This window comes from Miniopterus schreibersii, assembly GCF_964146895.1.
Source record: "Miniopterus schreibersii genome assembly, chromosome: 6".
NCBI classification, from domain to species: Eukaryota; Metazoa; Chordata; class Mammalia; order Chiroptera; family Miniopteridae; genus Miniopterus; species Miniopterus schreibersii.
Genome location: NC_138107.1, coordinates 42933683 through 42959850, shown reverse-complemented (window position 1 = coordinate 42959850; position 26168 = coordinate 42933683). Strand labels below are relative to the sequence as shown.

At 43.5% G+C, this 26168-nt stretch overlaps 1 protein-coding gene across 3 annotated transcripts in view; it reads left to right on the top strand.

Annotated features, from left to right (window-relative positions):
- The first annotated feature begins 8057 nt into the window (after positions 1-8057).
- BACH2 (BTB domain and CNC homolog 2) overlaps positions 8058-26168 on the top strand; it is a 307025-nt gene continuing 288914 nt past the window's right edge. The window contains exon 1 of one of the 3 annotated variants that reach the window (XM_081140753.1): positions 8058-8590. The gene's annotated coding sequence lies outside the window, so the exon portion shown is untranslated. The remainder of the gene's footprint in view (positions 8591-26168) is intronic. The other 2 variants (XM_081140754.1, XM_081140755.1) reach the window with 2 other exon arrangements.

Sequence of the window (26168 nt, the reverse complement as noted above, 5' to 3'; positions counted from 1 at the left end):
ATTCTTTAGTTTGATAATGTGATGTATCGCATTCTTTGATTTATGGCTATTGAACCATCATTGCTTCCCTGGGGTGAATCCACTTGGTCGTGGTGCTTAATCACTTTTAATGTGTTGTTGAATCTGGTTTGCTAACATTTTGTTGAGAATTTTTGCATCCATGTTCGCAGTTTTTGCAGAATGAAGAAAACCACCAACAAAAACAAAAGGACAATCTATCGAATGAGAGAAAATACTTGCAAATGATACATCTGATAAAGGGTTGATACCCAAAATATATAAAGAACTCATATAATTTGACACCAAAAAACAAAACAAACAAAAACAAACCAAAAAACAATCCAATTTAAAAAATGAGCAAAGCACCTGAATAGATATTTCTCCCAAGAGCACATACAGATGGCCAACAGACATGTGAAAAGATGCTCAGCATTACTAATCTTCAGGGAAATGCAAATTAAAACCACAATGAGACACCTGTCAGAATGGCTACCATCAATAAATCAACAAATAACAAGTGCTGGCAAGGACGTGGAGAAAAGGGAACCCTCATACACTGTTGGTGGGATTGTAAATTAGTGCAGCCAGTGTGGGAAACATGGAAAGTCCTCAAAAAATTAAAATTAGAGCTTCCATACAATCCAGCAATTCCAGTTCTGGGTATTTTTCCAAAGAAAACACAAACAGTAATTTGAAAAGATATATGCATTCTATGTTCATTGCAGTATTACTAGTAATTGCCAAGATATGGAAGCAACCTAAATGTCCATCAACAGATGAATGGATAAAGACGACGTGGTACATACACGATCAAACAGAAGAGTATGGACCTAGATGGTCCTCTGCTAAGTGAGATGATTCAAACAGAGAAAGACAAGTACCACTTGTATGTGGAATCTAAAACAACAACAACAAATGAACAAACAAAACAGAAACAGGCCCATAGACATAGAGATCCAACTAATGGTCGCTAAAGGGGAGGGGGTATAAGGATGGGAATCAATCAATCAATCAATAATTGCTAATTTGCTGAACGAAATTGACAACTCATCATCACTGTAATGTACAAAATGAAAGAGAGAGAGAGAGAGAGAGAAAGAGAAAGAAAGAAGGAAAGAAGGAAAGAAAGAAAGAAGAAAGAAAGAAAGGAAGGAAGGAAGGAAGGAAGGAAGGAAGGAAGGAAGGAAGGAAGGAAGGAAGGAAGGAAGGAAGGAAGGAAGAAAGAGGAAGGGAGGGAGGGAGGGAGGGAGGGAGGGAGGGAGGGAGGGAGGGAGGGAGGGAGGGAGGGAGGGAGGGGGAGAGGAAGGGAGGGGGAGAGGAAGGAAGGGGGGGAGGGAGGGACAGACATTCAGCCAGGATTTCCAGTGTCTCTGGGGCACTGTGACAACACAAGATAAACTCAGAGCATTTTCCTGCAGTGCATCACATTAAAAAAAGATTTTGAGTGTCAGAGAGGAATTTCTAATCCTGATGGTCACAGATTGTTAAAAAAGATTTTACAGTAAAATCAACCCACATACATTATAGAGGACATTAGAAGTTCAGTTGAATTTTTAACATATAACGGGAGAATCCAAACACATTTTTGCTTAGAGAAGGTAATTTGGGCCATGTTCCGGATCCCTAGTTGATTAGCATTCTATCTTCTCTGCCATCTTGAGCAGTTCCCTGGAAAAGTTCAAGGGGCATTATGCCCTATGGATAAATTAAATCGCGCTTCTGGTCCACGTCAACCTTTCTAGTCCCATATTCTGCTCCTGGCTGTTACGGCTAACCATCTACAATCTCTGCACTTTTGCCACTCCAAATTTCCTGCTTAGAATGACCTTCCAACCTCTACTTTTAACAAAACTTCCTCACCCTTTAGAATCTGTCTCAGCTGTCACCTCCTCTGGGAAGCCATCCCAAACTCTCCTAGGCTGAATAGTTGTGGGATGCCCTCTGTGATTCTATTTGGATCCTTAGTGTGCTGTGATGACTCGTTTACCTGTCCATCTTCCCTAAGAAGCTGCTGGAGCTTGTGAAGGCCCTGAGATGTGTGTTGTGTCTCCAGAGGCTGGAAGAGTGCTTGTACATAGCCTGCATGTGCTCAAGGAATGGCTGAAAAAAGTGAAGACAGGCAGGAAAATGGTGGGTTTTTAACAGGTACAAGGTCTTGGCCAGTGGGAGGGGAAAGGGAGGAAACCCCTATATTTTGAAAAAATAAATCACCATGACAATGGCCCTTGTTTGCTGCAGTGCTTCAGTATTCCTTGGAGCCAGCCAGCAGGGGTGCCCATACCTCCCACTTCTGACCTAGCCTTCTTGCTGTCATGTCCTACTCTTGCCCAGCTCTCCAATACTTGGATGCTTTGGTCAGACCAAAGTCCAGCCTCTGGGGATCCTTTTATGTTGAAGGTCCAGCCGCTTTTCCTCCTGTCTGAATCCTTCCCAGCTTTGACATTCAACTCAAATTCCACCTTCTCAGTGAAACCTTTCCTGGCTGTTCCAACCCTCATAAATTTTTTTCCCCTCTTAACACCTACAACACTTAAGTTCTTATTAGAGTTTAATTACACACGTCTTGAATTTTATAACTTTTATTGGCTTTCTTTATTACAGAAGTAATACATTTATATTAGAGGAAAAAAATTTAAAAACCAGTTAAGCAAAAAGAAAAACCACTCATGAGCTCTTCATCTTGAGAGAACCACTTTAACACTGTGTATATCCTTCCAGACTTTTTTCTACGCATGCTTAGACAATTTTCCACAAATGGACTCATGGTGTTTTGCAAATTGTTTTAAAAATGTACTAATAAAACATTAAAATGCCAAAATACATACTTCTTTAACATCATTTTTGATGAATCCATGACTTTCAATTTTATATGTGAATCACTATTTTAGGCAATCTTCTACTGTAAGGCATTGAGATATTTTTCTTTTTTTTGCCTTTATACAAAAAATCTTTCTGTATATTCTTAATTTTTTCATTAGTATAAATTCCAGAAAATATAATTTCTATGTAAATAATTTTGAATGTTATAAACTATGAGCAATTCATTAAATAATTAAATAATTAAACATAAAATTATTGCATTCGTCAATTGGTTTATTTATATTAGTTTTGACTACCACCTAGAGTTTTTTAAGTTCTTTGAGAATAGGATCCAATGTTTTCTCATCAGTACAAAAGATGTTCAATAGTGTATGTTGAAGAATTTGTTTATTTTTTTATCATAGTGGCACCTATTCTTTATTGTAGCAGCAGGTATTGGGCTATGTCACTATAGATAGTGATGTGAAAACATCCTTTCCTGTTAAAGACTATTTCCAAAGTCCTCCTTAGGAACTGGGGTGATCTTTGGGGGAGATCAAGATGGAACAAACAAGAGAGACAGGTAGTTAAAAGGGCTGCCCAAGCCTACAGACTCTAGTAGCAAACCACATGTTTCCTCTGTGCTGCCCAGCAGCCCTGCTAGTCCCTGCACTAGTTGGCATCTTTTCTCTTTCCCACAGCCTTCCCTCCTCCACCATCAGCGGATGAGCCTGCTTTTTTAAAAAGCTCACTAAGAAAACAGAATCACTCAGACAAAGACAATCCAGCCTCTGAGCACATCCCCACCGTAACTTCCCTCCTGTTGCTAGGGATGAACTGGCCCTACCCCTTACATAAGGCTCACTCTCTGACTGAAGAACTTCTCTCCAGGAATTATCCCCCTCTCTTTACATCAATGGTTTTCCTTCTTGACAGGATTATTCCCAGCAAACTAGCTCTAATTTCTCCCATGACCCTCTACCTATTTCCCCATTTTCCCTTTCACAGAAAAGCTCCTCTATAGAGCGGTCTACACCCATTGCCTCCACTTCCTCCCTCCCCCTCTCAAACCCACTCCAGCCAGGGTCAGTCCCCACCACTCCTCTCTGTCAAAGACATCAAATTTAAAAGTCAGTGATGTGTTTTCATCTTATTTGACCCATCGGCAGCATTGGCATAACCAATTACTCTCTGCTTCTCAAAACACTCTCTTTTACTTGGTCCCAGGATGCCACACTCCCCTCTCCCTTCTCTCTCACTGGCTGCTGTTTCTCAGCCACCTTGGCAGCTCTTCATTTTTCATCTTCTGACCTCTAAATGTTAGAGGCCCCAGATCTCAACCCTCAGATCTCTTTTCTTCCCTACCCATGCCCCCAAATTTCTCTCTCTAGCCTGGACCTGTCTCCTGAAGTTCAGATTCCCATGTCTAATTGCCTGCTCAACTATTCCACTTAGATGTCTGACAGGCATCAGAAATTTACTACATCCAAACACCCGAGCTTCCTCCACATACCAGCTCCTCCTGTAGCCTTCCTTGTATTGGTAAGTAGAATCTCCATCAGTCAGCTGTTCAGGCCAAAATCCATAATTTCCTTTGACTCCTTTTTCTCTCACATTCCACAATTAGTAAGTTCTGTGTGCTTTATTTCATATATATATCTAGATTCAATTTACAGCTATCACTGTAGTCCAAATTACCATCACCTTTCTCTTAGTCGATCTCAGCATCTTCTACCTGGTCTCTGTGCTTCCACTCTTGTACTCCCTTCTACTTAGCAAACAGGATGTTCTTTTTGGAGTCAAGGCCAGGTCACGTCCTTTCTCTGAAGAGACTCCTATAAATGTCTTCCCTTTTACCCTAAACTATAAGCCTGTTGGATACCCCTCTGGCATCATCTCCTGCTAGTCACCTTCCAGCTCTCCAGTCCCTGAAGCATGCCAAGTCCACTCTACCTCAGGGCCTTTGCACTTGCTCTTCTTAATATCTGAAAAGTTTTCTCCCAATATAGCTGCAGAACTTGCCCACTCACTTCATTCATATCTCTGCTCAAATGTCCTCTCATCAGGGATGTCTTCCCTGACCCAAACATCCTATCTAAGAATAGCCCCACCCCTATCACTCCTGAGCTCCTTTCCTACTTTGCTCTCATAGCGCTCTTCACTTCCATACTTTACATGGTATATGATAACATACCATATAGATAGATAGAGATAGATAGGAGAGGCTTATTTTCTGTCTCCCTCCTCATCCCATTCTCACCACTAAAATGAGAATTCTACATGCCAGCTTGTAGAACAGCACCTGCTGCATAATAGGTGGCTCAACAATTGAACAAATCACCACTCGAAACTATTCAAATTTCATGAGTTCTCCCAAGTGTCACCTGTGCAGTACAAGTTGAGGTTTTATAGTTTAGATATACTTCAAAACATCTGGTTTGAAATAATAAACCTTAGTCATAATTCTGAGGAATTTGCCCAATGAGTAAAATTCAGTTTCTTCTTAACAGAACTTCCTTCAGTATGCTGGCTCCTCCTGGCTTTGGCATTCTCCCTCTAAACATCTCACTCCAACCTCTCTCATTGGATGTTAACTTTGCCCTGCTATGCCTTACTCAAGGTACCACATTTAAAATTCTGTCTACTTTTCTGCTTAAGAAAAACCATCATCAGATACTGTAACAGGATGCTGGGGTGCAAGAAAATGGAAGACTCCAGAACTGCTTGCTCTTTCTTCTGTCTTCCTTTCCTCATCTTTTTGTTTCTGGGATATTTTAATTTTTCCTATTTTATAAAACTGAAGTGATTTATAGAAATAAAGTTTACTGACTTCAATGTTATGATACAAAGTTAACTGTCCTGGAAATCATATCCTGCTCAGAAATGTATTACAGATGAAGCCCATATTCTGGACCAGCACACACATATAATTATGTAGGCAAAGAAAAAAGTATATTAGAGAAGGTTGAATGTTGCAGGCATGGGAAATAAGTTGACCTCTACTCAAGTTACTGCCGTGAGTACCCAGAGGGAAGGACCTGCATCTGCTTCACATTGTAAATGCCTGAAGTGCCCAGAGCAGCACCACAAACCCGGGTAATGGCCAGCAAATATTCTCAACGAGGGTGCTAAGGCTGACCACAGCCTCAGCTCTGTGGTCATACTGTTAAAAAAGTGTCCAGTACTTGACTTACCATCCTAATTTCATATAATTCTGAATATGTTCTACAGGATTTAACTCAAATAACTCACTTCTAACTATTGAAAATAAAATGAAATAATTAACCGCCTACTGGACTTTACGCTCCTCTAAGGCAAATATTTTGCCATATTTCCAGCCATAGTGGCACATGATTGCACTACTAGATGTGACCTTAGAGGTCAACTAGTTCTACTTCAACCTCCTTAAATGAGTAGATAACACAACCTATCACAGCTGCATTAAGTTTTTTCCATCTCTAATTACATTGCTGTCCCATCTCATACTTAAGAATTTCAAACTAAAAATCATTCTAATTTGAGTCTTTGGCAAGTAGGTGAACTGAAATGACCGCATAGCCTTTGTTATATCCATCTGGGACCAGAAACAAGGTGGCAAGATCAGCTTGCAGCAGCATCTCCCTCCCTTCCCCAATGTCGATGTGCCCAACTCTACTCACAGCCAGGCAGCCGTGGCCTGCTGGAAAAGAAATGAATTTACGTGACACTCATAGAGATCTTCTCAAGCCTGACTCTTGCAAGAAAAACATGTAGTGGTGCTTATTAAAATGCATCAAGTTATCACATTGACACTCACATACTTACAAGAATGGTGAATACAGAAACATCACCATCCATCAGATGATAAGAAACGGCCTCGCCAGGGCAGACCGGGGATCAGTATTCTCTGTCCTTGTCAGGGACCCAGACAGGGACCTCAGAAGCAGGCTACGTCATCAAAAAGGGCACCAGTCCCAAAGCCAGGAGACCTCAGACTGCTCCTAGCTCTGAGACTTTCTCTCACCTGAAACCGGTGTGTGTGGGGGGAAGGGAGTTAGCAGAGAAAACCTCCCAGTGTGGGTCTAGAGTCTAGACCTACAGGTGGAGGCTCTGTAAGGCTATTAGAAAAATGAGCTTGGCCCTCCAGCTTCCTTTTCACCATCGCTTAGCTTTCCACACAGACATTCAAAATGGGGCCTTTTAAAAACCCTGCCTTCAATCGAAGGTGGTTCACAGCAACACTTTGGCTGGTATCACAAGGCTCCCAGGGCAACGCTTCACTGCTTCCTCAGCATATGCCAGTGCCCATTTTACAGGGGGGATTTATGATCCTTCTCTCAGTAGACCGAGCCAAAGTTTTATAATATTCATTAAAAATCAGCACCACACGTAATAATATGGAATACTGCCTGTACACAAGGGGGCCGAGTTATAGGTGTTCAGGGAAACATGGCAGGCTTTCCTGGCCTTGGCAGGGGTAAATTTGCAGGCACCAGCACTATACTAGCACAACCTTCTTTTATTGCAAATGTTCGTTCAGTCGAAGTCCTAATTACTTTCTGTAAAATCTTAACCACCGTCAAGCTTTCTTCTGACAGGACAGCCACACGATGGCCTTAAAGTGCAGCAGCAACACCCTGGCAGCCTCCAGAGCGAGAGGCTGGAGAGAGGCTGGAGCCCAGAAGGGGCTGAGGCTGAAGCTGCGGAGGCTGGCTTTTCATCCACACTTGGCAACTTCTTGCCCCCCTTCTAAAACCCTGTGTGGGGGCGTCGAGGCTCCCTCAGTGGGGCAGGCGGAGGCCCTCGGGGAGGATTCAAACATCGACATCAATATTCCGTCAGGAGATCATTCTTTTCTTCGCTCCACCCCAAAGGGTCAGCTTTGTGGGGGGCCCGCGCTGCATCTTTTCTTGCCCCTCCTGGGAAACGCTAGACAACGCAGGAATCCCCGGGCTGGGGGTCCCGCTCCTTTCCCTGTGTGTAGTGCCCGGGACGCTGCCCCCCTCCCTGCGTGCCACACCAGCCCTTTCCCCACTCCCCACTCCCCACTCCACTAGACCCCAGCCCTTGCCTTTCAAGGTCCCTGAGAGTCCCGGGCCGGGCCGGACCGAGCCAGGCGGCCAGCTGGGCCCTGAGCGCAGGGCTCTCCCGGCCGCGCGGCCGCACAAAGCGGGGAGCGCGGCGGCGGCGGCGGCAGCGTGAGGCGCGCCCCCTCCCGCGAGCCGGCGGAGCGCGCGCGCCCGCCCCAGCCCCCCGCCCCAGCCCCCGGAGCGCCATTCGCGGAGCGGCTTACGCTAGTCGCCAGGCGTACGGCGCCCCAGCGGCCGGGGAGGTGCGCTGCCCGGCTCCCGTAAAGTTATTGTGAATGGGGAACGGTGACGTCAGCGCCGAATGTCAACAATGTAGCGATTGAGAGTGTGGGCGTTCCGGGGAGAGCGCGAGCCGAGCCTCGCGGAGCAAACAGCGCCCGGCCGCCGCCGCCTCAGCAGCAGCCGCCGCAGCGACCGTGCACACCCGGGCTACGATCGCAGCCGCGCCAACGTGAGCGCCCGCCGCCGCCCTCGCCACCCGCCTGCCCACTCCCGCTGCCGCTCGCCTCTCGCTCCCCACCCCCGGCCTCCCCTCGACCCTTCCCCTCCCCCTTCCCGGCACACTCGGGGAGCTGGGAACAAGCTGCCATGTGATGCGTGTCCTCTCCTCGAGCTTTCGGTGACCCCCGAACCGCCCACTGCGCCGGCCGCTGAGAGGGGGCTGCGGTCTGGGAAGACGCAGAGAAGAGGAGGCGGGAAAGGACGCAAAGTTCTCTGGTGAGGTGAGTCCCCGGTCCCGGGCCCCGGCGCCGGGCGGGGTAGCGGGGCAAGTTTGAGGGGGCAGTGGGTGCGCGGGGAGGCGTGGGGAAGCGGCGCGGGAAGGGAGCCGCCGTCTCCCGGCGCGCAGCCGCCGGCCGAGCTCCCTGCCCGCTTTCATGAAGCATTTTCTAGGAACGGGAAGGCGGTGGGAGCCGAGCTGGCGGACGCGCCGCGGCAAATGTGCGCTCTCTCGCCTGGATGTTTACTGCGGGCGAGGCGGCATTGTATTTTGTTCGCGTCGACTGGTGTTTTGGAACAGTAGGGGGAGGAGGAGCGGAGGGTAATAAGTCAGGCGTGGGGAGGGCGGGCTGGAGGGAGGCGCGCGTCCGCGGGAGCGGGAGCAGCTGTCAGACCCACGGCCCTGCTCCCCGCCCGGCGAGGCCGGGGCGCCCGGGCCCCCGGAACGCGGTCTCCGCGCGGGTCCGACGGCCTCCAACCTGCCTGCGGCGTTCATGCCCCCGGCTGCTCGGTGAGCGCCCGGGCCGCTCCGCTTCTGCGCTCAGCTGTCAGTCGCCGCTGGGTAGCCGGAGCCACTGAGACTGGCGGGTCATCAAAGCCCAAGTTTACACTCGAAAAGAGGCAGGTTGGGGCCTCGCAGCGCAGACCTCGGGCTGCACGCTGGATGAAATCCCTACTAGCCAGTGACCAGGTTATCAGAATGCGCCTCTGGAAAGGCAAACCGAGAGCCTCCTGCCACCGGAGGGGGAAATCTTGCTTGTCCCTTTCCCCAGGATTCTGCATAAAATCAAAGTGCAACACGCACCCTCTTCGCCCTCCCCACACTTCAGTCTCCGAGCCCCAGAAGCTCAGTCTAAGGAAAGGAGTTTATCCAGGGGACACCTCTCCACCTCCCCGTGCGGAGGCGCTCTGTGGGTCTCAGTTCTCACCCGGTGCTCAGAGCCGAGCGCCGTGGAGAGGGCGGCGGGCGGCGCTCATGGACTACCCCAGCTGCCCGCGAGAGGGGATTCTAGTGAGCTTTTCGGCGACCTCGGTCTGGCCGAGGATTTGCAGGAACTCGGACCGTGGGAGGAAGGAGGCAGGGCCGGGTGTGCGTGTTTGAAAGCGGCCGCGCAGCCGTGGCTTCGTGGGTCTTGGGTACGCGGAGTATCCCCAGCACCCTTTTGTGTGTGGGAGAGTTGGACAACTTGGGGCAAGTTTCGGGCCCAGCCGCTCCCTGTATGGTTTAGCCTGTGGCTGGAGAAGGCGAACCTCACAGCTGGCGGCCGCCGAGACCGGTGGCCCCTGGGAAACGTGAGCGACGGGGGGCAGGGGCGCCGGGGGCCCCCGACCGAACCGCAGACTCCTGGCGCACCCGCGGATAGCGAGACGCACCGTCCCTCGGTTTTCACTTTCTGTCTAGTGCTGCTGTCTTTTACTCTCTGTGTAAATTTAATCTGTTGAGTGTATTTAACTAAAAAGGGTAATTACTTTAGATAAAAATCCTTTCCTGCCTAGTGGGAACCTTGGCCGAGATGGTGCCTAATGAGATATTTCGCTTTTGTCCGTTTAGAGTAAAATTAGAGATGTTAACTCTGATAACGGTTTTCTCAGGTCATTAAAATGTAACCTGTAGGAAAGGCGTGTGGAGCCGCGAAGGCTCTGGCTGACATGAGAGAAGCTGAGCGTGAAAGGCTGCCACTCCTTCCGCGGAGAGGGCTATTTTGGTAAGGCAGAAAAAGTCTTGCTTCTGTGGGAGGTTGCCCCGCCCTGGTTCTCCAGCAGCTCTCCAGTAGAAGGCATTTTTCATCCTTGCAGGTAATAATAAACGTGAGTCAAAAATGACATCTCGTTAGAATTAGTCTTTATTCTGTAAGAGAGATTGCTAAATTACATCGTTGCCTTCAAACTGCTCCAGTAAAAGGTCTGTCAGCATTTCCATTATAAATTCAGTTTTCGGGAGTTTATAATTTCACCACAAAACTTTGAGTGGCTGAAATGTTTTTTTCCCTCCCAGGGTTCTGGTTTAAAAAGTGCATTGATTGCCCACTTCTACCTCATTTGCTATTCTGGAAACTTGAATATTCAAGTTTTAACAAACGTACTTTATTCCATGGTTGTGTATTCCGTTTCTGGGATTCCCAAATGTTTGTTAAAACATACTTCATTTGTGCAGAGCATTAATTTCATTTTGGATTTTGGAAGGCTTTAGGTTTGCCATTTGGTAATCATAAATGTGTTGAGTTAATTCTTCTGGTATCTGTCGACTCTGCAGGTGGATTGAAATGTCAGTTTGTATTGTATATGCCAGGGTCTTATCGAGAAACATTCTCTTCATACGTGTGTATGTCTGAACTCATCGCTAAATTACGAACACCCCTGTTAGTTACTTCTCAGTTCTTTGTGTGTTGCATGTGAGGATCTGCCACAGAAGGAGTAAGGCAGAAAGTGAGGGAGAGAATCTGGACACCCCCGCCCCATTCACTTTTCAGTATTCCTAGTGCTTGGGAGGAAGCTGTTCATTCTTTCTATTGAATTATGCCTTTAAATCAGTGTCTTCAGGCAAGTCCCTTCCAGTCCCTCACCTCTAGCTGCTGTGTAAGGGGCTTAATTATTTGCAAACTGCCTTGAAATCCCTGGATGAAAGGCACTGCATAAGTGCAGAGTATTGTTATTCAGATATGGAATTTAATGATCCATTACAGTTCATCAGGAAAATGCACTTTGCAGTGATGGTAGGAAACGTTTCCACCTGATAGAGGGTAATAATAACTGCTTAAAAGTAGGTTCAGATTACGGATGAGACAATTAACTCTAGCCATGTGCTCTTCAATTTGTTGCAATTCATTTTGTGATCAAAGTGAGTCACAGAGAACCAGATGGTCAGGTTCATGTTCAAATCTCCCCTAGACCAGCCCTTCACTTTTGGGCCCACTGTCTGCACAGCCGACAGGGACTTATTCATTAGCGCTTGTGAGCTGTTCCTCAGAATTTGTGATCAAGGCTCCAGTGATGCCAACAAAAGGGCTCAGACCAATCTGTATTGTTGGGAGCAGTTTAATTTTACTTGGATTAACTTGTGCTTAGTGTCCTTGGTATGGATCCAGCCTTAACGAGGGAAGACAGAGATCCCAGTGGCTCTCTAGCTCAGCTGTGCAGGGCTCCGCTGCCCTACTTTTTGTACCTCAGATTTCAGGGGCTATGGTGTCTGGCTTGTTGTAAATGCTGACTTGATGCTGAATGAAAGACAGAATACTTAGATAAATAAATACCTTTCCAGTTTGGCTGAAGGGGTGGGGAGCAGGACCAGCTTCCTGGGCATGTGACCTGCACCACTGCACAGCACCCCCCCCCCCCCCCCGAAGGACCTCACACTCGGTTTAATCTTCTGTTGTCTTGAAATCTTTAATAATTCTTGAACACTGAGCCCTTCCTTTTCATTTTTCACTGGTCCTGGTGAGGTAAAGGGGCATAGGGTGGAGTGGCAGGTTACAGTTACCCAGCTTCTTTTTGTCCACTGTAGCCAGGCAGGAATGGGTGGGAATACTAGCCTTGTGTTGCCACATCATCTGATTTTTCCAAGGGAAGTTGTATATCTAGATTTTTATGTGGAATCCCTGATTTTTAAATATTAGCCTAAAATTTTTAAAATGTTGAATGAGAACGTTTAATGGGCTAATACATCTTATTGTTTAATATTTCCGTGTCTGGCTATTTTCTAAAGGCCTGGCACATAGTAGACAATTTCTGAGTCTCCACCAAATGAATGGTTATAGCTGCTGGGAAAATTGAAAGATACAAGAAAAGCAAAACTTGAAATCAACATTGAGTCCTACGCAGGGACTGATAGCTTTCTTTTCAATAGAGAATGCAAGTCGAAAGGCCAAAACATTAATACCATGGATGGCACCATGTAATCCTCTCCAGGTAAATCATTCATTGCTTTTGAACCACCTGCCCACTATTTAGTTGTTATTGACCAGATAGGGCAACTTGGCTATTTAATGCTTGAGGACCTCCGTGAAAATTTGACATTCGAAAATACCCACTAAAATAATAGCTGTGATTTATTGAATGCTCACCATGTGCCAGCAACGGTGCTAACAACTTGACCTACATGTAACTCATTGACTCCTCAAAGCAACCCTGTAAAGTTAGGCACTGTGCTCATTCTGCTGAAGAGGAAGATTCTCATTTTGTTGGAAAGAATTTTATCAAAATGGAATGAGTATTTTCTTGATTGTCTAAGGGTTATTTCGTGATCCTATATACAGAATCTAGCTCTGAGGCAATGACTGGGAACATAGCATACAGAGAACATGGCCCCTACTCTCATGTACAAGAAACAGAAAACAGTAAAAGATGGAACAAATTTGTCAAAATTTGCAATTCAGACAGCAAACACTACTTCCTTCCTGTTCCTCTCCTTTCCCTATCTGGATGTGGAAGACGCTCCAGTGACATATGACCCTGTCAGAGGCACTAGCAGTTCAGAAGTCAGGGCTGGCTGCAAAAATTGACATTTCCTTGATAAAGGAGATAGCTTTTGGCATACCTGGAGCTATGTTAGGAAAACCAATACCAAGGCCTTGGGAATGGCAGAAGATTACCAGTGACAGTGTGTGACCTCTTCCTGTCCCACCTTTAAATTTTACATAAATATTTACAAATTGTTCAAGTCCCAACTGAAACCTGATGTGAACTAAACCTTTTGTAAACTTGTTAAGATTGCCCAGAATGTTACTCATCTTTTATTTTTTGTCTGGAGCCACATTTAATAGAAAAGTAGTTCTTTCTTTGTCCATTCAAGGTTTTCCTTTCACATTTTTTTCCGTTTTCTTTTATGTTAATTTCAAATGTCAGTCTACCTGAAACTGAAAGTTAATCTTACCATCAACATGCTGCTCAGCTTCCCTAAAACTGGAAGTATCCTCAGAATCACCGCTGTGTCCTTTCCAAGGACCATTTCTTTTCTAAAGAATATGGGAATTGAACCTTGTCCTACTAGTGGCACTGCTTCAAAAATCAGGCAGGAATTTCGCCTTTGTTTTTCCTTGAGCTATTTTTTCCAAAATAATAAATCTCCCCAATCTGAAAGCATTTCACGTACTCGTTCATTGTAGTCGTTGGAATTACAGCCAAAATGTCTCGGTCTTCCCCAGTGACTTCATAATCACCATTTCTCCGGCTTATTCCCTGGTTAACTTCTCTTTTGTTCCTTAGCCTGATAATAAATTGTCCTTTGGTTCTGAGCTGTGTCACTTCCCTCCCTGACCCTTTTATTCCTCTCCCGAAGACTGTAGGACACCCTGCCGATGCCCCTGAGAGCCAGCACTTGGTTAGGAGCTCCCTCCTGTCCTTGTGTCAGTTTTCATTTTCTTCTTTCCCAAGCATTTAAATCCTCCACTCTCCAGTCCTCCCATATTTCTCATGATTGTTTTCATTGGTTCCCGAGCCTGCAGCTGGCTCCAGGTTAGTTTCAGAAGAAAGCTTTTTGCGTTTCCAAGTTCTCCATCAATTCCAGTCTCACACCATCCTTCTCTCTCCCTCCCCCTGCCCCATCACTTTCCTCAGATGCTCCAGGAGTTTCCTCCAGACCCTGCAAGTCTAAGTCATAGCCAGCTTAGACTCTCACTTTGGAGTTTAAAGATGACAGAGCCCAGCTTGCTTATTTCCATTTGATAAGAAGGTGCACCCTCAGCAAGTTTTCTTGGTATCCCCGCATCCACAGATTATTGGCGGTTTTTATTTTCTTCCCATCCTCTATTCTCCTGAGCAGCAGAAGTTTATGGATACCACAAAATGGGCCACGTGTCCAGAAATGCCATTCTTTGGAGGCAGATGCCTCGTTCACTCACTAAACAAACATATACAGAATATCTCGTATGTGGCAGGTGTGGTGTTAGCCAGTCATGGTGCTGGCAGGGAGCACCTGGTTCCTGCCCTCATGAAGCAGAACATCTAGTAGGCTGGATAATGTTAATCAGATAGCAACAGGTAACCCATTGCATGTTCTTGGAAGGAAAGGTTACCATGCAGCAGAGAGTGTAAAGGGGAATGTGACCTGTGTGGGAGGTTGGGGCATCCTTTCCTGAGGTCCTGTAGAGTGAGCTGCCATCAGTGCCCATCTAAAACTTAGGCTTCCTCTTTCCCGTAGCCTCCTAATCTTATTAATTCACTATTGTCATTGGCCCTTTGGAGTATTGCATAAACCATGATATAACCCTTTGCGCCGTTTTGGCAAATAATGGTCCTTGTATACAGAGTCCAGAATTGATTTATTTACCTGTGTTTTTAGAGCCTGCTAGAAACAGAATTGTTAATTGCCAAGAATACTGTTCGTTTTCATACTTGGAAAAAACCCCACAAGTTAGCATTCTTATTTTCAACATATTCAAGGTCGTTTTGACAATGTTTGAATAGTTAGAAGCTACACAGACATTCCCTCCCTGTTGGCTGGTAGGTATGGGACCTGGGCAAGGATCTTCAGTGAAAGTGTGAACCCAGCTTCAGTCTGAAGCCACTGCCTTCCCCAGAGCAGGACGGTCTCGCACCTCTACAGATCAAGAATGATTATTTAGGCTACTCTCAGCATAATTTAGGAATGTTGACAATGTCTATTTAAAACAAATTGACTATGCTATAACTAAAACGCCTGTATTTTCTTTTTCTTTGATGATAGTAGCTAACCTGTGTTGGGAGCTTCTTGTGTGTTACTCATATTAACTTATTCAATCCTGGTAACAACCCAGAGCTAGATGTGATCATTAGAAGCCGAGGGACAGATGTTGCCCAGCTAATGAGTGGTAGAGCAGGGATTGGAAGACAGGTGTCTGACACTAGAGTTGTTCTGTATCCACCATGCTGTTCCACTCCCAGCCCCCCCTTTCCTCTTCTTTTTCACTGGAGGTGGGAACGCCCTCCAGCAGGTCTCAGAAGTGGAAATACAGGCCAGTTCACCAAATATTGGATGTTTTGTTGCTGTCTATCTGAAAGATGAAACTGAAAAATAATTTCTCAGTGCCCCTGAGTGAATATACCTCCTATCTTTCACAGGGCTGACTTTCTAAAATGGCATTCCTCAGATCTAAGTGTCCATTTGGGGATCAGAAAGTGGAAGTGATGACATGTAAAGACAAAAGAAGAACTAAGTAGAGCATGAGTCCCATGGCTCTGTCCCCAAGGTTTTCCTATAGCTCAGGCTCCTACCCTCTGGTTATGTGAAGAATTTGTTTTTAGCTTTTTTTCTGATGAGGTAGGAAAAGGTGAAAGAAACCATTCCTATAATAGGTTGATTATTCTACTACAGAGGAAGAATTTCATTCAGATCCAATTCCATTAGAGCTCCTAATTAGAAATATTAGCCACTAGTAACAGATAAAAGCAGGTAACCTTTGCTCTCATTCCAGTCAATTTCAGGAAGAGATTATCTTGCCAGATTAGCATGTTGCAACTCTCAACCAGAGAGTTGAATGGTTTTAGAGGACTCAGCTTTGGCAGTGACCCCAGTTACCTCGAGTTTGCAGGGTCACTGTTTAGAATGCTGACTGAGCTGTGTCCTGGGCAGACACCCTAGTTGTCTTCTTTAGTCAAGAGGCATTTGTCTTGGGAACTGCTGGAACATTAAGTGTCCATTTGTGGCTCAATTTGGGAAAAGGTCAAATGTATGAATGTACTGTGCTTATTTTTCAGTATTTAGTTCAACTTTTGGAGATGGCTAAATGGAGGGATGCTTTTAGTGTGTCACTGTTGGAAGTTTGAAGTGATTAAAAAAATCAAGCAGAGGAGTGCATAAAGATATCTATGCAAACAATGATGAGCTTAAATTAAAGCTGCTGATTTAATATGAGAATTACTTGCATTGATTTGTGGAATATCTACTTGGGTTCAAGATTCCATATTATGCAAATGAATGAGCCTTGAAGAGTCAAACTGTGGGGAAAAAATGAAATTAACTCTAAAGGGTATTATTACCCACTCAGCAAGAGGAAAATGTAGACAACCTTAGATTTAACTCTTAGTTTTCATGTATCTTCTTGGGAAGATCAGCATCTGGGATGATGATCTTTGCTGCAGTTGTGAAGAAGCCAGACAGGGTTTGCTGTCAGTTCTCCCAATGACTCCTTTCTGTCCTCCACTCCTCGCTTTGCTGCCTTTTGACCATCCAGTGCCCTTAACGAGTGCCCTCCTTCCCTTTCAAAACCAGTCTCAGGAAAGGATTTTATGAAAGAAGTTTTACTAGGGTATAAATAACTGAGCATACTTAGTGCATTACTTTTTTGTGAAGCATCAGCGTATTAATAGGAGACGAAGCCAAAGAGATAAAACCCTAAAAATGAGAATAGTGGAATTTCACACACCGGTAACGTGGTGATGGGAGGAAATTTCTGAGCAAAGAGAGGGCTGTTTATAAATCCAGCCTTGGACAGAGAATATAGAGAAGCAGATTAGAGGATATAAACCACTGCAATATTAAAGATATAAAGGGCAGATGATTTTTAATGTAATGATATATTTGTCAGTGAGCATCACCTTCCCCTTGCCAGACACTGATCTACTCACATAAACCTGTAGAGCAAGATTGTGTGTTATTTGACATTTAAACAGAGCTTCAGGGGAAAGTCACTTGGTCTATAATTAGGAATTTCTGTCAGTTAGTCAGTAGCAGTGAACCTGAAATACTCTATTATCTTTAAATGTTGCATTTTAAAAGGAAAAAAAAGCAGTGGCTCTCACTCACCTGCCTCCCCACCCCACAGTTTGATTGATAAAAACTGAGATGATAAATTTATTTCAAAATTGGCATGCCCCTCCTATGGATGGTGGTGACATCTGGACATTTGCAGAGGTTGACTGATTAATGAAACCATGCTTATTTTAGATACAGGTGTTGCCTACTAAATAAAACCCAGTTGTGGGGAGTCTGAACTGCCTTCCATACTACCCTTTGCCCACCTCCAATGCCTCCAGCAACCATGCTATGTTGAGTTGATGGCGCCATCTAGTGCTAGTCTCTGGAACTGCCCCAGTGGGCTCCCTAGCTCTCATTGTTCCTTTGCTGTGGGTCAGATCCCTGAGCATCTAGCTGGATGAGAAGAGTGTCCCCTCTCTGGGAGTGCATTGTCTAGCAGGGGACTTCTCTCTATTCCTGCTTTCCCTCTGTCTTCGTAGTTTAATTATCCCCACATGCCTTCCTTCTCTCCTCCCTGACTACATTTCTTTCTGTTCCCCTCTCTCTGGTATCCCCTCTTTATAGCCTTTCCTTCCTTTTTCTCTTCTAACTTTAAAAAAAATATGTTTTTATTGATTTTAGAGAGAGAGGAAGGGAGGGGGGGAGAGAGAGAAACATCAGTCGACTGCCTCTCACACCGCCCACCCCCTTCATTTTTACTTCTTTTCTAACTTTTGATCAGTTTGAGGGGAGAGAAAAAAAATCAGTACTCACAATTGGTAAATATAAAGATTTTCCAATGATATGCCAAAGCCAGGGAACACCATGCATTTTAAAGTGAAATTAATCATTAAACCCTATTAAAGAGCCAAAGTGAAGCTAAAGACCAAGTCCACAGTCTCACTTAGAAGACTCATCTTCCTCTAGACATTTTCTCAAACAGGCAATCGAGTGTTTTCTTTAGTTTTGGAACTATTGTTACAGTATTATTTTTTCTTTTTAAATTGCAAATGTAACCTCTCATTCCTCTTTTAAATTTGGGACACTTTCATGGAATATCCTGAAACATCATGTTATTGGTGTGGCATGGTTCCTGTGGGAAAATGTGCCCTGAGACCCAGTAACCAGCTTTCCCGTCAATTTTTGGATCCTGTATTAAACGAGAGAAGATGAAAGATGCGTAGGATAAAGCCTGAGATGTGACTACTCCATAACGTTTGTGGGATCTGAATTAGTGTACAGGTTTCAGTCTCCCACATCAAACAATAAATTTTAAATTTCCACTTATGTTAAGCATCTTGATATTGTGGGTTTGAAAGTAAGTCCCCTCTGAAAAACAGGAACTGTGCTTGTCTGTTACCGGTTCTTGTGGTCAATATGGCAACTATTTTGATTTTTCAGAAGGGAGGAAAAGCAGTTAAATCCAGTTAAAATTAAAACCAGTTAAAATTAACTAGCTTGTGAGATTTGAACACAGCTGTTCCACACATCACAGCACTGAGAGTGAGTTGTTTGTTTATTTCCACAATTAATTACTGTTAGTTGCTACTACTACGTATTAAGTAGTCACATACATTATTTATATTTTTGGTTTAACCTTGGAGAATAGGAACTGCAAGAGTAGAGAGGTTCCTGTTTGCTTATTTGCATGTACCTTGTTTTTGTTTTTGCTCGGTAGGTGTGTGCACCTTCTGTATGCAAGAGTAATTTAGCTTGTCAGCAGTTTCCTACCAGAAGTGCTTGCTGACTCATGCGGCTGTTGCAGTGCTCAGCTGGCCTCTCTGTCAACTGCCCACAGTGCCAGCGCTACCCTGGGAGAGCACCAGGCATTTTAGCTGCTGGAAGGCTATTTTCAGACCTGTGGTCACTGCTGAGCTGGGTTCCCTTCTCCTTCCAGCAGCCAAACACAGCCTTCTGATTGCAGGGTAGAAACTGGACATATTTCTACCTTTGTAGAGACTGCATTAGAATTAGCAATTCTGGAAATCCCTCAGGGAAACCGATTTTTACTTCATTTTAAATTTCTGGGACTCTTTAAGGGGAGAACGAAAAGGAGAGGTAGTAAGGGAAAGGGAATATGCTGTTATTTTTCTCCTTAGCACCAGAAGGAACTTTCATGAACCTTTAACTTAGGCTTTCTTGGTGTAACCGAAACCTGACCCACTTCTCCCTTGGCGAGGAGCATGTGTGTCTTGGGTAGGGAAGAAGCAGAGTGGGTGCTGAGTGGCTAGCCCGACATTGTTTTGTGTGGCTCCAGTCCTTAAGTAATGACAGATTTTGTTGGTATCCGTTGCATGTTATTAAGGTTAAGAAAAACAGACAAACACCTGACCCCAGGTCGTTTTAAAGCTGGCATCTGTTTTCAGAGATAGTTTTGCTGTTTGTTTCTGGAGTTCAGTTCTGCTTATTTTCATCGGTCAGTGTGACTTTTTTTGAAATTTCTAAATAAGCTTCCTTTTGTAGTTACAAGTTGATCAAATTATCCTTAACTATCTTGAGAAGTGAGATCAGCTGGGGAAAAGAAAGCTTTGCACACCCTCAGGAGTTCTCATTTTTTTAATTTTTTTTTTTTTTTTTTTTTTTTAGCTTCAATAAGCATTCTGCAGCAGCTTTGACCAGTAATAAAGAAAAAGCCAAGCCACAGTGACTGTGTGTAACATGATGTTGATGGAAGTTCTTGGTTTCCGCCGATACAAATGACTCATCAGTATCAATAGAATTGTGACTTCTAATAATAACACAGTGCAAGACCTTCAAAACATGTGGTTTTAGCCCTAGCTGTTAGTGAAAGGTTGGAAAATATTAGTTTAAGCATTTTTTTTTCTGATCTCTTGATTTCACCCAAGTATAAAGTTGTTTTTTGTAGGTGTGATGATCACACTATTGTTTTTTCATCTTACTGTTTTTAGTTTTGTTATGACTAAGTAGCCAAACTCAGATCATTTCATCGTTTAGAAATCTGTGCAGTAAGCATCTCCTGACAGGGATGTGTTTTGAGGGAAATGTGGCTGAAAAGCAAATCCTCCCTGAACAGAGAAAGGAAAAAACTGGTACAGACAACAGTCCACCGATCTTGCTTGCCTCCTACACAGCATCTCTTGCGGAGGGCTGTGGTATTGCTGACTGGCCCTATTGCCCTGTGAGTCATTGCCAGAGGATTCCAAGAGGAAGGCTCACAGAAAATTCGAGTCAGAGGAGAAGTCACAGTGGAGAAGGAGCAGCTATCACAGGAAGGAGGGTGCTGTCTCCTTTCCACTGCTGAGGGGCTGCCTAGAGACCCTGAGCATCACAGGAACTTTAGGTGTATACTCATATTTTGCAGCCTGTTTACTTGCATCTCTATATGGGAGCATTCTTGTTTTTTGGTTAATTTTTTGTTTGTTTGTTTAGTTTTGGTTTGTTTTTCCTGCAGTTTGGCCAGACCATTCAAGATCACTATCCTAGCTCTACCACAGCGGTCTTACCCATGAGCTTTGCTTCTTGCATTCTGTAGTGAAAGCAACCAAATTTCCAGAATATGAGAACAACATCTACATTTACATTTATAAAGCTTTTTCTTTCTAAACACTTCATCTTTAGCAGTGTTCTGTTATTTATTTCCTAGCTACTAGAGCCAGAGGCCTTTGTGCCTTGCTTGCTACGTTAGCATTGATCTGAGAAATAATTGCTTTAAAGGGAAGCTGAAAATTAGAATTGTGAACCCTGAGAAGGACTCCTTGTGGTTAAGTGGGCCCAAATTCATAACCAGAGGCTAGCAGCCAATTCTGATGGAGGCATTTTCACGTGAACTGTATTTCAGGAAAAGTCATAGATAGCTACCAAGCCTCCTGCACTGTATTCCTGCCATCTGAGCCGGCCCTTATAAAGGAGTTCTTGGAATCCATCTTTCAACCAATGGACTGAGACCTGCCCCTTCCAGTCAGAACTGAGCTAATATATCCTCATTTGTATCTATACTGATCAATCAGAAATACCTGATTCTGACCAATCAGGACTGTAATATTTGGACCAATCAGAACTGTATGATTAGGGTTCCTTATTTGCATAAAAATGGACCAATCAGAATCAGGGCAGGCCTTTTTCTATAAAAGGTGGCCTCTTCTCTGTTTACGGGGAGTACACTTTCGGTTTCCTCCAGAGGCTGCATATCTCTGGTTTGCAGATTCTTCATTTGAATAAGGTTTCTCCTCTTTTTACACCTCAGATTGGGGACATTTGTTGACAGAATTTTATTTAAATTTTGTGTCAGTCTTGTCTCTTTCACACTGTTTCTAGATGGATTTGTATATGAGTGTGTGTGTGTGTGTGTGTGTGTGTGTGTGTGTGTCTTGCTATTTTCTCAACATTTTGGGTTTCTAATGCTCATCCTTCCTTGTTACTCTTTTTACCCTTGTATCTTGCTACCTGCAAGAGTTTCTTTTCTGGGTGTCTTTTTCTTTCCCTCTCTTAGCAAGTGTTTGCATTTTTTCTCTGTGTGAACACTTGCCTCTTCTCATTTGTTCTCTTAGATTCTGTTGGCTCCTGTCTACATGCCCACACCCTTTTCTCACCCCATTCTTGGACAGACCTGGGCATACACACACACATGTACTCACTATAAGCACATATGTGTGCAACCACATGCACCCATATGATGCTCCTCTCTGACCCCGGTATTTTGCTGATGGAGACACCCCTACAGCAGCCTCAGGTGCTACTGTTGCCATCCCTGCCAGCAGCCAGTTTCTGGAATGGGTCATTCAGGTGGGAAAGAAATCAGAAGGAAAACCTGACTGGCTTCCTGCCTGAGACTGAAAATGCATCCCGGGAGGGAAGATGGATTCTGAGGAACTGAGAAAAGGCCCAAGGGAGACCCCAGCTTCAAAGGCCAGGGAGGGGATAAGGCCAGGCTCAGGGGACATTAGCAAAGGAAGGACAAGACTTTGAGATGGTTCTGCCATCCAGCCTGGAGCTGGAGATCCCGATTGGGTCAGAAATGGATCTGGATAGGGTGGGGTGGCTGAGGAGAAATAGGGGGGTAAGGAGGCTCAGAACCTGGGGTATGAAAGGGGACTGGGATCTTCTAACTGCCCTTTGGCTATTAAAATGTTCCAATGTTCCAGCCTGGTAGGTCCATGGGAATGGGAGAGAGAACCCACAGGACACAGTGAGGAGTAACTCTTTCCCCACGACCCCTCAGGGAGGCCTTCCCCGACTGCCCTGTGGAGTTCAGGGACTGTCTTCCTTCCAAGACACCCCACCCCTTTCCTCTCCTTCCTTTCCTCTGTAGATTTTACTACTCTCTGACATGCTATATGTGTTGTTTACTTGTTTATGATCTGTCTCCCTCACTGTGACTTAAGCTTCAGGAGCTCAGGGGGCATTGTTTCCAGTGTCTGGCCCTGAGTGGGTACTCAATAAATATGTATTTGTTGAATGAATGCATGAATGAATGGATTCATTGACTCTCTCTGTCCAGAAACCACCTATGGCTTCTTGCTGCCCACAGAAGTCTAAATTCATCCTCGGTAGAACATTTAAAGCTCTGATAATCTGTTCCCATCCTACCATTTCAGGTACATTTTTCACCTATGTTTTCTTCATACTGAACTTTAGTTTAATTTCTCTTGAATCAATTTATGTTTTGATTTTGTACAGTTTCCTAGTGCATGAGTTATATACATTGACTTTGAAGTTCTTTTAATATAACCTATCCTAAAATTACTTCTTGGACAAACCAAGACTTACTGAGGACTTGCTCTTTGCTGAGAAGTCTGTTAGGCACTAGATGCAATATGCAGAATGCAATACCAGTATAAGTGTTTCCTGTCTGTAAGGAAGTTTTTTTATATTGGAGATGGCATATATAAAGGGACATGAAGCATTTGAATATAGTACATGGCAATATGTGCTCAAAAGTCCGGATGAATAGTAGAGGTAAGTTGTGTAGGAGTTGGGAGAAAAGAGAGTCAGTAGGGTTTGGAGGACTGGGAAGCTTTAAAAGGAGTTAGATCTATATATGTCCTCAAAATATTGTGGGATTTGCTGAAATGGTCCTTAATTTCCTAGTTGATACCTTTCATAATTTTATATATGTCAGGTTCATCGTTTTTTTTTTGTTCCATATCAGTCACTGTCAGCACAATGTCCCTTGACCGTTCATAAGATGCAGTGAATGGAAAGATATGAATATTCTAAGTGCAGACCTATGAAGTGCTTTCATAATAGGACAAAGATTTAAAATGTATGAGGAGTCCTTCACTTTCATTGTTTGAAAAAATATGAATACAACTCTGTTCGCTAAAACATGAAGAGTGAGGAAACAAGCCCAAAATAGTTGATGATATTTGTGGCACCTATATAGAACTGGTCCAGAATATGTAAAAAACACATATAAATCAATAAAAAAGCCAGACAGCCCAACAGAAAAATGATACTGTGCATTCATATACTTAAGCACTTCATAAAAGAAATTCAAATGGCTAGTTTAATAATCAAGCACATGTGAATTAAAATCGCAACAACATACCATAAATATCCTTTGATTGGCAGAAATTTAAAAACCTGACACTACCATGCGTTGACAAGGATGTAGATGGATGGGAGTTCTTGTATATAGCTGGTAAGAGTATAACTTGATACAATTACATTGGAAAACAGTTTGCTATTACCTAACTAACACAAGTTTAACCTAATAACTTAAGCAGTCTTAATCTTAATTATACATATAGGAAAAATTCTTCCTCATGTGCTTAAAGAAATATGGACAGAGATATTCAAAAAAGCATTGTTTATCAGAGCAAAAACTGGAAACAGTCCAAAATACCCATCAACCTTGGATTGAATTACCACATTTTGCTATATGTATGAGCTGGAATCCTATTCGGTAGTGAGAAATGAGCCACCACCACATAGAAGAGGATGTGGAGAGGGAGCATGCTTGGTGTTTAAGAGCAAGGATTCTGCCCGGGTTCAAAATTCGGTTCTGCCACTTATTTTGTGACCTTGGGCAATTTTCTTAACCACTGTTTTCTCCTCTGTACATTGGGGAAAATAATAGTGCCTACTTGATACTGTTGTTAGGAGGATTAAATGAGTTAATATTTGTGACATACTTAGGAGAGTGACCAGCATATAATACCTTCTGTGTAAGTGTTTGTTAAACAAATAAAAATGGATACATCAGTATGGATGAATCTTACAAACTTAATGTTGAATGAAATAAGCCAGACACAGAAGAATATGTACAGTATGATCCCATTTATGTAAAGTTCAAAAGCATGCAAAGTTAAATATATTGTGTAGGATGTATATATGGATGGTAAAACTATAAAGAAAATTAAGAGAATGCTTGTAACAAAAAAAAAATGAATGTAGCAGTTACCCCCAGAGGTGATGGAGCGGGATTCATTGGGGAAGGTGATGGGGAAGGGGTTCATTAGGTGCTTTCCAAGGTCCTGGCAATGTTTTGCTTCCAACCTGAATAGTAGTCCCAAGGATGTTCTTTTTAAAAATTATTTTGTAAAGCTGCATGTGTTTTTCACATATGTGTATATGCATGACCTATTAGGTAATACATTTTTAAGGGTTTTTGTGAGTTGTTATTTTCTGAAAATATTTCTGATTTGATCTGTTATTTTTAAATTGCCTCAGGGACTGCCAAGCCCAAAGCAGCAAGATGACATTTAACAAGAATAAATGTAAATTCCCACATTTGGGTTAAAAAAAAAATTGTTCAGGTACAGAATTTGCACACCTGTTTGGTACCAGTTCCTGTGCAAGATTGTGAGCGCTAGCACAGCATGGTTCTTTCGTTCTTACGGAAGGTGACAGCTCCTTAGAGCCTCGTGAAGAAAACTGTCCTCTTTAAATCAGGTGGTGCAGTGATCTCACTCAACTGTTCTCAGGCCTGGTTGTCTCATGTATGGAATACTCTGCACTGTCCCAAAGGACTATTTGGGGAAGAAAGATATTGACCATGGAGGGAGCATCCTCTGTGATCAAGACGTTTAGGGATCTGGAAACTGGCCAAGAAAGTGAGGATGTTTAACTGGAAAAGAGATGTAGGGAGATAAAGGGTATCTTCTATCCTTAGATAAGGAAGCAGGCTTTCTTTGTTGCTCCACAAGTACCTCCTGGCATCGTCTATCGTTGGAGGCAGGTTTTGCTCCCATTCTAAGCCGAAGCCGTGGGACTTCCCTTAAGCTTGATTAGAACCTTGCTACCTGACACGTGGTCCCTGGACTAGCAGCATCAGTATAACCTGGATCCTGATAGAATGCAGAGTCTCAAGCCCACCTAACACCTTCTGAATCACAATCTGCGTTTTATCAGGATCCCCCAGGGACTCACATACACATTTAAGTTTGAGAGGCACTGGGCTACATGTTTTAAGATCCCTCTTCATAATTCTTAGGATTCAGTGATTTTATTTAGTAAACTGAAAATTACCAGTTCATATGTAGCATTATCAATTTAAAATACCTATTGTTAATATAGGTCTTAAAAGTTCTCATCACAAGAAAATTCAATTTGTAGCTATGTGTGGTGACAGATACTAGCTAGACTTCTGTGGTGACCATTTCACAATACAGGAGTGGGCAAAAGTAGATTTACAGGTTTGAGTACGTGAGTTTATTTTTGTATTATTATTTATTAATCATTATAGTATTTTCCATATGAACAACTGTAAATCTACTTTTGTCCATCCCTGTATATACAAATATTAAATCACTATGTTGTACAGCTGAAACTAATAAAATAATATATGTCAATTATATCTCAATTACAATTTAAAAAAAATAAAATGCCCAAGTATGTGTACATTAACTCTAACAAGTATTTGTTGCTCAATTCATTTGAAGGAGATTTGTCCGTTTTGCCCTAAAATAAAAGTTAAGTTCCTTATGTGTTCGGGTAGTTTATAGCAATTAAAATATAACACTAGTTTTTCT